Below are 11,384 nucleotides of genomic sequence, written 5' to 3' on the forward strand. Positions count from 1 at the left end.
AGACAAACAAAACAAAACAAAACAAAAAAAAGAAAGAAAGAAAGAAAGAAAGAAAGAAAAGAAAAGAAAAGAACCTATAGCTTTCTCTGGACTACCCAATCAGATTTGCAGAGGTGAGACAAAGTTCCTCACAGTTTGTACCTACAGGGGAAAAAAAAGCTATAGAGAAAATATACAAAAGATACTTTGTAACTCCCTCGAGGTTTTCAGGTTCCACGTTTGGCTATGTGCTTTATTTATCAGGGCCCTTGTCCTGTTTCTTATCATTACCCTGCAATACCCAGAGGCCAGGAATATGCCCTGAAGGGCCTAACCTGGTTCCTTGTGCAGAATCAAGTCAAATAAATATTGTGGAATTGCAACCACCTGCCCGGTGCAGCATGGGAGTGTCCTTAAACAGGACTCCAGCAGGGAAGCTGAGGGGGCAGCCGTGGGCCGTGGTTTAGGAGGATCAAAGACGGGGAGGGATGTGGCTGCAAGTTACTGGGAAGAAAGAGCGGGCAGCGGCCCCGAAAGAGAAACAGTTGCTGCTGATCAGTTACAGGGGCTTGCCGCCTTGCCTTCCCCCTTAGAAACTCCCGGAAGGCCTCTGACCTTCTCTTCTCTCTTCGGTCTCCTGAGCTCCCTCCCATGCTGCACGCCCCCACCTATTGCCACAAGGCAGTTGTCCCCGCCATCCCCAGACCCACCCCCGGAGCATCGCCAGATTTAGGGCTCTGCGCCCGAGCACCAGGGCTGGCTGCTCCGGGACTCGCTCCTCCAGCCCCGCCGCGGGCTCCGCATTGCGGCGGTGCGGGCGCCGAACCTCCCAGCGAGCTTTCCCGGCTGGGATCTGCAGTGCGGTGCCCGCCCCGCCGCCTCCCTGCCCCCGCACGCCCCCTGGGGCCCTGCGCCTAGCTGCTGCCGGCGGGTTGCATAAGCCCGGCGCGCACGGGCGCTGAATTCAGCTTCCCGGTCATCCAAACTCCTGGCCAGACGGTGAAAGCTTGCGATGCTGCTGGACCGTCCTCCCCTCTGCAGCTGTCAAAAAGCCGCGCCCTGAGACAACAAATCCAGCCGCGGCAAATACCCTGTGACAGGTCAGAAAGGCGGCCTTGCCTCCTTGTGAGCAGGGAACCCTTCTTCCTCAGGAAACGGGAACACTCGGGAAGGGGCCCCGCGCAAGCCTCCCCGCACCTGCAGGGCAGGTGACGGTCCAGCCCGCTCGCGTGGGCCAGGGAGAGCCAGCCAAGAGAAAGGAAGCACAGACTGGTTTGTGCTGACTCTTGTCGATTACCCCATAGGCTAATTGACGTTGTAGGTAATTGCCCCCAGCCTGACTTTACCAGAATGTTCTACCCTGGGAACAAGAATTTTCCCCGGGCTCCTTGAGACAGGCCTAATTGCCTGCAGGCAAGCATGAGGCACCCAGCCCCTCCTCTCCCACGGCCGCAGCCACTCTCTTCCACCCCAAGGAGCCTCTCCGTTCACACTGGAAGACCAGGCTTCAAAAAAAAACCTGTCCTCACCTTCATGGGGACGCTCCTTGTCCTGCAGAGCAAGAGGCTAGCAGCCCAGTTCACCAATCCTTCTGCCTTTGTTAGATGTAGGTAGCCACACCCACTGTCTTTATCTAGCAAGAACAAAGCATTTTGCAGGGTCTGCTTCAGTGCCCCCACCCCCACCCCAGGCAGCAAGAATGACCTAGAACCCCAGTTTGTCCTGGATTAAAGGGAGCACATGAGATTTTCAACTGTGAAAGTGCCGGGCGGACTGAGACAAGTTGGTCCCCCAAGGCAGGGTAGAGGACAGCAACGCATTTTTTTTCTCGGTGACTTGAACTCTGGACTAAAAGAATTTTTTTTTTTCCTTCCCAAAGTAGATGAGAGAATATTTGCTCCTTGAGGAGAGGCGAGGAAGAGGGACATCTCTTCATGAACAGGTGACAAATTTGATCAAACTTGATTGGGGATGTAAAGAGAAGTCTGGGGGGGAGGTATCCAGAACCCTAATGGGCTTAATAATGTCCAGGGCATTTAATCTTCAGCCCTGCCTTGTTTATGCCAGCTGGAACCGGGTAAGCCATAAAAAAAAAAAGGCTTCCATATCCAGGATGGCAGGATGGCCTCCCCACAGCCCTCCCCTGGCTCTACCCACCATATACCCCAGCCACTCCCACTCAAACTTAGAATAGTCACAGCAGGCTTCTGCATGGCATTTTCTGGGCATCGAATGTGGCTCTCTTGGAAGCAGACAGCTGCAGCATAATGGAAAGGGCCCTGGCCTAGAAGTCGGGACACCTGAGTTGTATTTTCATCACAGCGCCCTCCCCTCCCCCCTCCCCTTTCCCCCCCCCCCCCCCCCCCCCCCGCCCTGCACTGTATGACCTTGGGCAGGCACTCAACTGTAAAGAGGAAAAAACAGTCCCTGCCCCTTCCTCCTCCTGTTGTTGTGACTGAGCTTCTAATGATTCCAAAGACTTAGACCCTCAGCAGCAATTCCCAGGCTGGCTTAAGTCCTGATGTCCCAGGCTAACCCACTTTTGCCCCCATGTCAAGACTCATCAGATCCACCCCACTGGATTTTTTTTTAATGTTTATTTATTTTTGAGACAATGTGAGAGACAGAGTGCAAGCGGCGGAGGGGCAGAGAGAGGGAGACACAGAATCCGAAGCGGGCTCCAGGCTCCGAGCTGTCAGCACAGAGCCCGACGCAGGGCTCGAACTCCCGAACCATGAGATCATGACCTGAGCCGAAGTCGGACGCTTAACCGACTGAGCCACTCAGGCGCCCCTCCACTGGGTTTTTTTTGTGCATCTTCTTCTTGTACATTTGCATACTCTTGAATAGAGCTCCTTGAACTCTGAGGTTTTCAGTTAAACGTCTTTCCAGATATGTTTTGACTGAATTCACACACCATTGACAAGAATTCAGTCACATGGTCAGACACCCAAAGCTAGGGGCGGCGTGGAAGCCAGCCTTAACCAGCGGCTAAAAGCCTATAGCAACAGCTCAGATTTGGGGGCACCTGAAGGTCCGCCGACCTCGGAAGAATTTGGGGGGCTGGACTCCCTAAACGATGAGCGTTTGAACCTTTAGCAGGAAGTTTCCCACTCTCTGCCACTTACTATGCGAATACCCTCAACTTCAAGTTCATCATCACTGTATCAACTATACACACACTGCTTCATTTAGAAAGTATTTCTCGAGTAGAGCGCACTGCATGAATATGTGGTTCAGGAGAGGTTTGCGAAAACTGAACGGAAAGATGGGCAAGTGATCAGAGAACTCTGGCCCAACCAACTGGTCAGCAGAAAGGCTACTTGCCAAGTGGTTCGGATGATAAGCAGACTCAGGGCTCCCTGAGATCCGTTGCTCAAGCTAGTGCCTATTCTTGGCTTACGGTCTCTAATCCCCAAAATTTACATCACTGTCTTCACTTATTTGGCCAATAATTTATGAAATTGGGTTATTGTAATTTCGGCCTGTTGTGTGCTTGATGAGATGCACGAGATGTGTACAGAAGCATGATGAGATCCTGCCCCTGTAAATTGCCAAGTCTCCTGATGTGTATCTTTCCATTAAACCTCCCTGGCCCGTCCAAATTGGGTTTTTTAATTTGCATGACGGAGGCTATATTCATTGTAAGTTGAGATGCTCAACGCAGAGACCTGCTATCTCTCCTTCTTCTCTCTTAGTTTCTTTCTCTGCCTCCTGATGTTTTCCAAAGCTTTCCTTGTTCTTTTGTCAAGGAAAGGACGGGAAGCAAACCTCACCTGCTACGTCTGAGGGTGTATTCTCAGACCAGTCGACAGCAAGACAGAGAGGCTGGACAAGGAAAGGGAGCAAAGCATGAGAAATTGCAGCCATGTGAATTCCAAAATGAATCTGAAATATCTCTGAAGTTATAATCTGTGTCAAAGCAGACTATAATTAAAAGAAAGGAAAACAATAGGCTCTTATCCACAGCTTTGTATTTTCTATGTAAAGGAGGAGCTCAGGCATTCCAGGAAATAAGTGAACTGTGCCATTTAAGGGAAAAAAACCCAACATATCTTGTACTTCTGTGCCTTTGGGACAGGGACCACTATTTGTTCCTTGGTATGTGTTCCCTGCTGAACTCATCTGATACTTGGACAGAGACTGTATTTCCCACCCTCCTTGAAGCTGAACTTGGCTGGCTGGCTACCTTCTGGGCAATGAGCTCTAAGAGGAAGGGGTATGTGCAGCTTCTGCAAAGTATCTTCTAGCAAGCAGAAGCGTGCCTTCCCCTTCTCCTTCCTGCTGGGTGGCTGCAAACTTGGGAAAGGAAGGTGGATGAACCTGGTTCAGTGGCTCTCATACCAGGGGAGAGCCACTAGGAGACCCGCTATGACAAAGAAAAAAAAAAATCTGGTTTAACCCACTGGTATTTGGGATTTTGGCCACCCGTGGCTCAACCTACTCCTTAGTGATCTATGCCTTCAACTTGTGGAAGAACACCTTTTATTCAGTCCACAATTAAAATTGCCACAATTACCATTGACTGAGACAAATATGAGGAGGGTGTTAACTTTCCTCACAGTTTTAGAAGGTGTTGGTTTTCGGAGCCTCAAGGATATATGTGAGAGAGAGGGTTGGGGCATGATTCGCTTTAATATGGTGAACAAAGCAGCCTGAGAAATAGATCTATGTTGTAAATGTTATACATTATGCATAGGATATGTATACTTTACATATCCCATATATATAATATGGGGAAATATCTACATAGGTGATAAATAGATACAGATAAAATACCACTCAGCCAAAGGTGCAGTGAGCCAGGGTTCCAGGAGAGGCACTGTTAACTAACTGGCGGATGTATAAATTGGTAAGAGGTTTTGGAATCAATTTGCCAGTATGTATCAAACCTTCATGTTTATTCTCTTGTATACAGTAATTCCGTTGTTTGGGAATCTATGGGAAGAACGTGGGCAAAGAGTGATGTCCAAAAGTTTCCTCGCAGCGCTGGGTGCTACAGGTTCAGACGATAAACCCACGTGCCAAGAAATGTCAGAGTTGGCAGTTAATGGTGTCCTTTTGCACAAACTGATTTTCTTTTATAAAATGTTTTAACGTTTGTTTATTATTGAGAGAGAGAGAGAGAGAGAGACAGAGCGTGAGCAGGGGAGGGGCACAGAGAGAGGGGCAGACACAGAATCGGAAGCAGGCTCCAGGCTCGGAGCCCCGCGCCGGGCTCGAACTCACAAACCGGGAGATCATGACCTGAGCCCAAGTCAGACGCCCAACCCGACTGAGCCACCCCGGGGCCCCACGTGAGCTGATATTCACGGGGAAATGAGCTTCCGGGAGGGAAGCCCGGCTGGAGGTAGGGGCCGATGGAGAGGGCCTCCATTCAGGCCCAGGGGTCAAGTCCACCCTCGGCGGTAGGGGCGGGGGGGGGGTGGGGAACATCCACACAGGCTGGAGATGCTTTGCCATAAAGGAGCCGGCGGCCTTGAAAACGCGGTGCGGTGCTCAGGAAAGAAGCGGCGGCCCTGGCGCGGAGCAGCCGTCGCTCCGGGGAGAAGCCCGCTGAGGGGGGGGGGGGGGGGGGGACCGGAGCCGAGCCTTGGCAATGGAAGGGGCCGCAGCTGGGGGACCCGGCCCCCGGAGCCGCTCCCGCTGCACGGGTGGCGGGCAGGTGCTGCCCTCCAGTGGCGGTACGGCTGGAGGTACGGCCGGGCCGGGAGTGGACTCGGGGGTGGGGGGAGAACCGCGGGTGGGCTGTCCCGGACCCCCAGGCGGAACCGACACGGGGCGCGTACTTAAGACGGATGCGGGTGGGGCCGCGAGCGCTGCGATCTGAGCTACCGCCGTCCGATTTGCAGCCACGGGTCGGAGCAATAACTGAAATGTACAATTAGGGAGAAAAATGAAGTGAAGTCGGATTTGTCGCATCACCTGTGGCCCTGACATGAACCGACGCGCCGCATTATCGTCCCTGTCTGCCTAAGCTTTCCCGGACGTCACAGGTGCTGCCAGCCCGGATACTGTTATTTCTCAGCAGGTGTCTGGATCTGATCAGTGGGTGGCGCTTTTCGTGGTTTGCAAGGCGGAAGGAAAGGAGAGGCCATTATTTCCGGCGGGAGTTCTAGGCACGAGTGGGGGCGGGGGGTGGGGGACCAGCCTGTGGCAGGTGCTCAGCAGCAGTGGCATCGCAGAAATAATTGGGCTTCCAGACCTTGGGCTTTCCTGTTCTCTTCCAAGTGCTCTCTTCCGAGGCGACGCTGTATACAAGGTTATATAAGCCTCACATTTCCTGCATGAAACCCCTTCGTAATGAAGAATGTGGAGTGGCCTCTCTCAAAAGTAAATAAATGTTTTAAAAAAGTTAAAGAAAAGAAAAAGGTACATATATAGTATAATCTCAACTATCTGAAATACACAAATAGAAATATACTAATATGTTTTCTCTCTATGGGCTTATAGGTGATTTTGTTTTCTTCTGTATATCTGTCTTATTTTTTTTTTAATTATCTACAATAAGTGTATATGTACTACTTTATAAAAGGAACTAATGTATGTTATTAAAATTGCCTAGGGGCGCCTGGGTGGCTCAGTCAGTTAAGCGTCGACTTCGGCTCAGGTCATGATCTCGCAGTCCGTGAGTTCAAGCCCCGCGTTGGGCTCTGTGCTGACAGCTCAGAGCCTGGAGCCTGTTTCAGATTCTGTGTCTCCCTCTCTCTCCGACCCTCCCCCACTCATGCTCTGTCTCTCTCTGTCTCAAAAATAAATAAACGTAAAAAAAAATTCAAAATCGCCTACAGGGAAGTTACTTAAGTATATATTCAATACTCAGCACCCGTCACAAATTCAACGTCCCATGCAAACACACTGAAATAATACTGTCTTCTTGGCATCTAATATTCACCATTTTTTGATTCTTTTCCCACCAGCCCCAAAACAAGTAAACATTGTCACAATTTCAGATCTGAAAACAGTAAAGCCCCCCGTGCAGGGACTTCACAAAGTTAAGCTCTGGAGGTGGCAGAAATTTTGTGAAATTATTCTGGGGAAACTGTTTCCCTCTCACTGCAAAGGAGAGGAGAATCTACCTCTGAGTCAGCGAGGGTTTGACATTGAGAAGGGAATTTAAGGGTCTTCAAGTGTCTTTATGTTTGGGTTTGCCCTTAATTCTTTTCCTTCACTTCGACAGCATTGCAGGACGAGGATGGCCGCACTCCAGCTTTATGTCGTGGTCACAGAGTAATTGTTAAGAACAGTGCTCCCTTTGACTTCCAAAGGTGTCTCAGTTTACACAACAATGTGTATGTGTATTCTGTGCAAGACCTATCCAAATAGCGGTGACTCGGGTTTTAATAAAGATCTGTATACAGCCATACACATAGAATCGCTCCTTAGTTACCTACCAAGAATGGCATCTGTTTTGTTTTTGGTTTTTTTTCTTTGTTTAAAAAGTTTGTTTTCTTTTCATTGAGGTATAATTGCCATGCAACATTGTATTATTATACCTGAAGCTAACACAACGTTGCATGTTTTGGGTTTTTTTTTAATGTTTTATTTATTTTTGAGAGAGAGAGACAGAGCATGAGCAGGGGAGGAGCAGAGAGAGGGGGAGACACAGAATCTGAAGCAGGCTCCAGGCTCCGAGCTGTCAGAGTCCGACGCGGGACTCGAACCCATGGGCCGCAAGACCATGACCTGAGCCGAAGTCGGACGCTTCACCAACTGAACCACCCAGGCAGGCGCCCCTGCGTGTTTTGGTTTTTGAGGAACTTCCCACTTGAGAGGTTGTAGGTGACTTCTGATCTACCTGACACCCCCCGTACTTTATATGTTTCCCTTCTCCAGGAGTTAGCTGGGCCCCTTGGGTTCCTCTTAAAAATGAATGTTTTATTTAAGAAAATACTAGTTTCTTGCGTATCTGTGTTCCTATTTATGACTGCATAACACGCCTACCCGCTAGGAAATTCTAAGCAGTCATATCAAATGTAACCCTATAACCATGTCTTATTTTTCTCTCTATCACCAGAGCCTCGTCCAGCAGCACTTTGTAGAAATGAGACAACCCTGATTGAACTGAACTGAATTTGTTGTATTACTAGCAGAGCTGATAGAGTAGTCCATTATTAGGGTTTATCTATCTATCGTTTCTGTGTCTGCGGTTTTCCAGTCAACATCTTAAGAAGAAATACTGTTTTGGTGGGGATTTTTATTTGCTTTTTAATTTCCTTCTTATTTCTTCATCGTACTTAGGGTCAGCATAGAACAGATGCATCCATCATCTGAGTCACTGGGCTGGATGCTGGTAAAGATAAAAAAAAAAATCATTAACACAGAGACGCCGCCTTTGAGTGATAGTGTAGTACAGAAGATCAAACATATACACGGCACGTTTCTGGTTTGTCAGGCATAATCTTGGTAACCTACGTGCGTCTGCATTTTCTACTTGTTACCTGTGTCTCCTTTCTTTGCTTCTCTACGTGAGCTTGAGGGGTGTTTGGTGGCAGGATGGAGTGCTAATTTAATTGAGGAAGACATATCAGTGAGGATCTGAGCCCATTGCTAGAAAGGCCTACAGACACTCGTGAAAAGGACTCTGGTCCCTCAGAACAAGACAATCCCTGCATGGCAAGTGCTAGGTGAACACCATGGAGTCTTAAAGGGAAAAGAGGTGAGATGGGCTCTGGAGGGACAAGGAGAGGTCTTTTGCAGGAAGTGAGGGTGAACCGGGTCTTGCGATGAGCAGGAGGATGGCTCTTCCAGAAAAGACCACGCTATACAGACAGAGCTTGGGCCTTAGAAGAAGTTCTGGGACCCCAGATGGGGCACAAAAGCAGCGGCGTGATTCCATTGCCGGGGATTAGAGGAGACAGTCACGTGGACACAACTGGGGGATGTCCCAATGGTGGCTGTATGGAACAGCAGATGCCAGTGTGAACCGAGCACTGGATGACCCTTGCTCCCATGCGATGGCTTTCCCATATCTCCTCAAGTTAGACTAAACCCTAGGATGATAACGGCGGTGGGGAGAGAAGACTCCAAGTTGGCTGAGAAGACACTGCCCCATCCTAGCAAAACAGGGCTTGAAATTAACATTGGAGAGAGATTTGGAAAGCAAAGAAAACTAGGTTTCTCGTATACTTCTGTTTGTAGACTGAAATGTACACTTGCTATTTGTGTCTCTGTGATGATCTCAAAGATGACAAACTCACTAACTGTTCATGCCGCTGGCTTGGGAAGGGGGCAGGGGACACGCTTGTCTCCAGGGCCCATCATCAGTCCTGTGGTACATGTGACGTAAGAGATTGACTTGCAAAGCGGGGGTTGCGCAACAGAACAAGGTGGGTCTGGACGCTTTCCTACCATCAAACTTACCATTTGCCTCAGTTCCTCCTGAACCCGATGGACAGTTTTCCCTGCGGTGCTAAATTTGACATTTCCGTCCCCTCATAAGCGTAAAAGTGGAGGTGTCAGAGCAAACAAAAGATTTCTTTTAATGATGGAATTAAATGCGTATTATACCGGTCAGCATACATGTTGCTTTGTTTCACGGAGCCTGTGAGTATCGTGTATATAACTACACGTTTCCAAAAATAAATACATATTATAAGAAGAGTTTGCATCACTGTGTTCTTTAGTACCTCAGATTTACGAGCCTTTCTTGCCAAAATCAAGTCAGTTAGCTGATTTCCAACATGAAGTGGTCCTGCCTTGTGGAAGGCAAGGGCTCGTCAGGAGAACGAAACAGCAGCAGAACCAGCCTTCCCCAAAAAACATATTGTGAACATCAGCCTGGAAAATAGGCAGACAGGGTGATCGTAAATCCCCTTTCCTCAATTCTCTTGAAATAGGCGTCGGCCGAGCCAGTTCAGATTACCCACAGGTCATTTTGCAGACATCTCTCGGGTGGGGACAAAAATCTCGCCAAACTCAGAACCACTGAGTGGCGTTTACGATCTGTCCCTCTTCCCAACATCTTGAGGTCCTAGTGGCACCCACCAATCGTAGCAGCTGGCTGCGCTCTCCCCGGAAGTGAAGGCAAAGGTCTTCTATTACACTGAGGCGGGGCAGAAATGGAAAAGACGTCAGCTTGCATTTTTTTTTTTTTTTTTTTTTTTTTTTTTTGGCTTAATGTTTTCTTCTTGTGGCTGAGAATGCAGAGTAGGTAGGGGCTCGGCTCCGAAAGAGGCTTCGAGGGTTGCCTCCAAGGAAAATCAGCAGCAGCAGATGCTTCGTATTAGCGGTACTAAAATCTCACTTTATTTCACCTGGTTTGTTTCTTCAACCAAATCCATCAGGAATAAGATCTTAAAGGAACCTCTGCTTATAACATTTGCTATCTTTAGAGGCAGGCACAAAATTAAATATAATCCCCATTCAATTTTTAAAGAATCCTAGGGGCAGAGGGAAAGCAAAAGAGAATTAGTGACGACGCCGTGATATCTACGGATCCTAAGATTATAGCTGATTTTTGTTTTCTCCTTTTTACTTTTGTGAGTCCTCTAGATTTAGTATTATAACCACAAATTTTACTTTTATGGTTTTTTTTTTTTTTTTGGCGGGGGGGGGGAGGAATTTGTAAGAGCCCATGAGGAAAAAAAAACTTTAAAGGCATATACTCTAATAACCGTGACATATTGAGGGATACACAGAACCAACAGGGAGTATGGTGAGAGCTGACCCTGAAAAGACTCTGGGGTCTATATCAGAATGAATAAATTGGGTTTAGCCCGGTTGAGTTGATAGGGATGGAAAATGGTTCTACCCATTCTTTGCAGAAGTTCTTATGCCAATATAATAAATTTTTCTTCTCAGCTGCTGGGTGTGTGCTTAGGTCAAATTCTATCTGATCCGGCGGGACAGAGGCACAATGAGATGCATGGCAAGCAGGCCCCCTTTGTGGAGGGGACAGCACCCCACCCCCAAGCATCTACTTGCATCCAGCCATCGACAACAGGGTCAGTGAGCCTAGAAGAGGGTGAAACCCCAAGAGAAAGAAGGGAAAACATACAGCAAATCCATCCTTGGCTCTGGGATACACGCAGAAATCGCGATTGGATCCCTTTGTTGTGGCGGTCACGGGGAGAAAGCTGTCACTGGGGTTGCGTTGCCGTGAGATTGCAGGAACATGGGACAGAGTCTGAAACGGACAAAGGACCTTTGCTGTGATGACCAGACTCTCTGAATGGGAGGGAGTCATGGAGCGTTTATGAGAATTGATGCTTTGAACTTGTGTGAACTCAGATACCTGGATGTATGGCGGGGGGGGGGGGGGTGGAGGGCTGTGTGAACCCACTGCATGGCCACCCACTTTAACGCCTCAGGGCTCAGTGGTCCTCTTATGGGACCCTCCCCTCCCCCACCTACACGTCCTTGGAAAGCACGTTCTCACTCTTACAGCCAAAGAGCGTCCTGGA

General features: G+C 48.8%; 1 long non-coding RNA gene across 2 annotated transcripts; it reads left to right on the top strand.

The window, feature by feature from the left end:
• Positions 1-426: 426 nt before the first annotated feature.
• LOC123585162 lies at positions 427-9,582 on the top strand. Of its 2 annotated transcripts, none has more exons than XR_006705957.1 (4): positions 427-1,079; positions 1,862-1,921; positions 6,900-7,271; positions 8,221-9,582. It is a non-coding gene; the product is annotated as an uncharacterized LOC123585162 (long non-coding RNA). The 2 variants fall into 2 exon arrangements; XR_006705959.1 differs by having other exon boundaries at positions 6,933-7,271.
• The last annotated feature ends 1,802 nt before the right edge of the window (positions 9,583-11,384 follow it).

This window comes from Leopardus geoffroyi, chromosome C3, assembly GCF_018350155.1.
Source record: "Leopardus geoffroyi isolate Oge1 chromosome C3, O.geoffroyi_Oge1_pat1.0, whole genome shotgun sequence".
NCBI lineage: Eukaryota > Metazoa > Chordata > Mammalia > Carnivora > Felidae > Leopardus > Leopardus geoffroyi.